The sequence below is a fragment of the Crocodylus porosus genome, unplaced genomic scaffold (genome assembly GCF_001723895.1).
Source record: "Crocodylus porosus isolate Cpor-Errol unplaced genomic scaffold, CroPor_comp1, whole genome shotgun sequence".
Taxonomy (NCBI): Eukaryota; Metazoa; Chordata; order Crocodylia; family Crocodylidae; genus Crocodylus; species Crocodylus porosus.
The window spans coordinates 56684957-56690098 of NW_017728947.1; the positions used below are offsets into that span (position 1 = coordinate 56684957).

At 46.4% G+C, this 5142-nt stretch overlaps 1 long non-coding RNA gene across 1 annotated transcript in view; it reads right to left on the reverse strand.

The window, feature by feature from the left end:
* Positions 1–1116: 1116 nt before the first annotated feature.
* The window catches only part of LOC109320962, a 16001-nt gene continuing 11975 nt past the window's right edge, over positions 1117–5142 (reverse strand). The window contains exon 3 of the long non-coding RNA XR_002103901.1: positions 1117–1127. This is a non-coding gene — a long non-coding RNA (uncharacterized LOC109320962). The remainder of the gene's footprint in view (positions 1128–5142) is intronic.

The following is a 5142-nucleotide window of genomic DNA, read 5'->3' on the forward strand; positions in this document are numbered from 1 at the left end:
ATTACACATTTATTAATAATAATGGATTCTAAAGCTACAGCATCTCAGGAAACCCCAAAACTACCCGGAGAGGAGCAGGTCAGCTGAAGTCACCTGCAAAATGGACTAATCACTTGCCTCAGAACCTGATAGCTTTCTCTTGCTACCCCAGATTTTGTCAGTAGAACAACCTTGACCTTTTTGAGCTAGTTTGTAAAAAAATACTTTAACATACTTTTTTGCACAGAGGAATTCCAAACCAACTGTATGTTAATAGCTGAAATTTACAGTATATCTAATCCGTGCTATGGAATAATCCTCTGGTTAAATTTAGGGAAATAGAACTGATTAAAAATAATGAAGTCATAAGTAACTAAAGAAAATGACTTTTGTGCTCATGTATTATGAAATTTCTACCAAGTTTACAATAACATTACACTGCATTAAAAATAACTCCCTATTTCTCCAGTTGTATTTGCTATTTCTAAGCATTCACAGAAAAAGTGAGGCAATATTGGGCCTAAGTATTGTTTATGGACAGTTTGCTTTGAATATGCAGTATTTGTCATGTCTGGTGGGTTACCTGGGTCACATGGCTTCATTTCTGCTCTCTGACTGAATGAAATGATTTAAACCAGGAGAATAACGCATGTCAAATAACATGCTTCTAGTGCAGATATTCTGACAAATAATCATTTGCGCTAGCCATTTGAAATGTTCAGGATTTATGAGAAACAAATAATATGGCCTCTTGCATAGTGGCAGAGCAAAGCCAGCTTCTAAGTACTGAACAGTATTTTTGTAACAGTATTTTTGTTTGATATTTACATTAATGTGTGTTTGTGCCTCTAGTTCAATGCAGAGTTCTGGTGCTGCAGCCATCTGTAGAAGTATACTGAAAATCAGCAGAGATTAGCCATGCGTGGCTAGATCCGTTTTTTTCCCTTTCCTTTTCCTTATCTTCTTTCAAAAAAAGAAAGTAAAGGCCAAATCCTGGGGAAAGTAATGAAACCTGTATAATGTGCTCTCAGCCCCAACTGGAGATAATACTTTTACCATACGGCTATACTGTCCAACATTGGCACAGCCAGGGACTTCACACTTTATAGGCTGCATGCTGCTGGGGCAGCTCCCTGGCATCCCCACCACTCACTGCCCTGTGGACCCCTAGGCCCTTCCCTGCCACACAGCAGCAGAAGAGACAGCCCCCTGGGCCCATGGATCACATGCTAATCCCTTGCAGACTGCTTGTGGTCCACAGGCCACCAGTTAGACAGCCCTGCCATAGGGCACTAGGGAGGAAAGAACAGCAGATGCAGTACACAGTCTGTTGTGTAATATTTTGGTTCAGTGGATGCGTACAGTGCAATGACCACTGGCATTACCTCAGCCCACCAACAAGCTACCTCCCCCCCGGTCTTGCAACCAAGTATGTAGACTGGACACAGAAAATGTCATGAAAAATGGTGCAGAGATCTTTACCAGAGAGTTCTTAATTGCTTTTGTCATTCTCCACTGCCAGTACACAGATTTCACGTGGGTTTTGCTCTAAGGCCTACAAATGAGGTTTTCCTAGGACTGACTTTAAACATTTAATCTAATGTTGGACAGAAAAGAGACAAGAAATGAAACCCCTACTCACCAATAAAAAAAAGCTGTAACCTCCCCCCCCAACCCCAAAAAAAAAAACAACCCAAAAACCTAGCTGCTTTTGTCTTGCCTTTCATTGAAATTATGAAATAATTTCAGGCATTCTGACTAGTTCTAGCTAAACAACCCTGCCAACCTTGCAAATGCGTAGCATTTTGAAGTGCATTAAATGTGTACTTGAATCTACGCCGTGTGTGATGCTGGGTGAGTTAACATTGCTATGAATCCTTGACTTTTGCAGCTCTTGACATTTCAGTTTTTAAATTCATAGTCTTCCCATTGCATTTCAGGGCCACTTCACGCCTGTCAGGTGAAGGCTCTGCTGGCCCTACCTCTGCCTCATCCCCACAGTCCATCATGTACAGTGAAGCCTGGAACCGATCCCCACAGCCCTTCTGTGCTTTTCCCCACTTTGGCTCTAGAACTGTTCCTCCTCTGCTGATTCAGGGGTTTTCCACACACACAGAGCAAGGTGTGGGTGTAATCAAGATGAAGCATGCAGGTAAGTGACTTTCTCATTGTTCCCCTCCGGATAACAAAGGGATTTCAAGGTGCCTAACTCCCTTTGAAAGTCCCTTAGTGAGGGTACTGCCCTTTCATTAAACAAAAAGCACATTTACATTCTCATTAAACCTGACGTGCCTAAGCAGAATCTTAATTTCTCGTCCTCAGTTGATTGCTTTAATATCCAAGGTTTGTTCTCTTCTAAGCCACAAGAGTAGGGAAGGGTGTAGAAGGGAACAGTAGCTAGAAGAAACCAGCAATCTGTGCTGTTCCCAGGAAGCCTCTTCCCATTCCTTACACCATTCTGTTCCTATAAAGCAGCAACACATTGGACGTTGCTGCCCGAGAACGTGCTTAGTATGGAAAGTGGTTATAGTAGATTAAAGAGGAATTTCTAAACCAAATATTTTCATTTCAATGCTCTTTTCATTAGTTATAAACACATGGAATCTTTGCTTGTAATAGATACATTCTAAGCACAATTGTTACTCTAATGTAAAAGTAAGAACTGGTGGGTGTAGAAAGGAGCTGGAGGCTGGCCTTTTTATGTTTTGAAAAGAAAATAATTATCCATGCATTGTGTCAGACCTTCTTCCTCTTCAGTGAGGCAAGGACTTCTGAAGACAGCAGTTCACATTTTGCAATGCATCACTCAGTCTACAGAAATCCCCCCAGCTACCAGCCCCCACATTTATGCTGGAGTCCCCCAGGTACATGGCAAACTGTAATTAATTAATTTGTTAGGAACAGGCAGTATGCTTAGAGCACAACTGAAGAAAACCCTTCCCCAAAGACCTTGTTGTCTAATAGAGCAAAGATCAGCACAGGAACAAAGAAAGTTCCCCATGTTCCACTAGACCTCTGGTCCAGCATTAAGGGTGGCTAGGGCCTGATCCTTTGAGAGGAAGGTGCAAGATGCTTTATCATGGAAAATCATGAAATAACCTGCCTGCAGAGGATGTTTCTTACTAACTCCAGCCACTTAAACATTCAGATTCTGCTGCATGAGATTGGATAGCCTCTCTAATGCAGCTGTTGTATAGGGGGTGTAGACAGAAGAAGGGGTGGTGGCAGGGGGGAAAGGATGGAGTGCTGCCAGAAGTTGCAGACAAGCATATTCAGAGACTAGCTCCCAAATATGCCATTCTTACCACACCAGTTTCCTGAGCAGTAAGGAAGTCAATCAGAAGTGAGAATCGGGTTCAGTTTCTCCTTAGTCTAAGGTACAGAAAGGGGGAAGTTTAGATTTGAGACTGAGCTTTATGACTGATGCTCATCTCTCAACTGAACTGTTAGGGCCTCTTTACCAGGTAAATTGACCATAACTCAGATGTCAGACATGGTCACTTTGTACAGATGGGGTCTAGTAGGGGCAGATCTAGGCAGGATTCAGTGGTGCAGTTGCAACCCTCTTTGATTCTTGCTCTACCCAAACTTTAAAACCAACTGCTTGGGAGGGGCAGCAGCATTTCTATTCAGGTAGCAGTGAGGGAATCAATTGACTTGGTGGCTCATTGTCATCTCCCTTATTCCTGCTAATCTCTCTGTACTCCGCAGCAGTTAATAGCTCTTTTTTTAAAGGCCCTGATGTTCTATTAATCAAGCTATCCTTTCTGCTGCAATTTTGCTGTCTGTTAGTCATTCCTCTTAATATCTCTCTCCCATTCTGCAGCCCTGCAGACTGTTCATAGTTCTAGCTAACAACCTTATCTCAGGTGCGGTAATATTAACTCAGGTGTAGAAATGACTGACAGTGAAGAATTGAATGCAATGTCAAGACACTCAAGAAGCATAGATTTTGTTTTATGAATCTGAATAAAAAACATACATTTAACTAGAATGACTACAGTACTAATGACCAGGGACCCATGTTTTTTGTTTCACACAAAAAAAATATAAAGAACTATGGATTTTCCCTTTTGCCTGAGAAAACCACAGATTTTTTAAGTTACTAGAGAAATGCACAGAGTTTGGTTTTTTGCAAAGAGCTCCCTGCAGGCTGGCAGAGCTCCAGCCTGCAAGGGGCTGGGGGTAACAGGAGGAGGGTGGTCAGGCAGGGGGCGCCATAAACATGCATGTGCTGCTAAGCAGCCTGGAGAGCAGCTCCTGAAGATCAGTTGTGGGAGGGGAGGAGTGATTGAGGCCCCCATAGGGAAGGAGGGAAGGAGTTGGGCAGGGCATGGCTGGGGCTGCTGCCCAGCAAGGCAGTCATGGGGTTTGGGGCCTAGGGCCGGAATATGTGGCTGCAGAGCTTCAGCAGGGAGTGGGACAGGGCAGCTTGTCCAGGGGCTGGGGTCATCTCTCCACACTGTGTGGACTCCTGGCAGGGACAGGGGGACCAGTGCCCCCAAATCTGTGTGGAGGCCAGAGGCAGATGCAGGCTGCCCACTGCAGGCTCAGGGCTCCCTGTCCTGCTGCCCTCCTCCAGGGCCTCCACAGCCCAGTGGGCAGGACCTGGTGCGGCAGGGCAGAGCAAGGCCGGGCAAGGAAACTCCTTGTCGCTGTGAGCCCTGCATTGCCCTGGCGATACGCCCCTGCCTGCCTGGCAGCAGCAGAGGCAAAGGTGTGGAGTTATGCCTCTTGCTGCCATGGGGTGGGCAGGGGGTGCGTTGATTTTCCCCACCTGACCCCACTTTTCTCCACCGTGCCGGGTCCCACCCACCAAGCTGTGGAGGCCTGGGGGAGGGCAGCAGGGTGGGGAGCCCAAGCCTATAGCAGGCGGCCTGTCCCCACCCCACACATAGATCTGGGCAGCATGGGTCCCCACAGGGAGTGCATGTAGCGGTGGGGAGCTGGCCTTACCTAAACTGGCAGCAGACAGCCCACACCTGCCCCCCCCATGGGCTCCACTCCCACCATGCTGCCCATGGCTCCCTGCTTAGACCACAGCTTTCTCCTGTGGGCGGCAACCGGGCTTGGGCACTGCTGCAGGGGAAAGGGGGCTGCGGACCCAGGTCCCTAGCCCTATAGCCCAGGCATCTGGGGACTCCCTCTGTCAGGGTTGGGGGG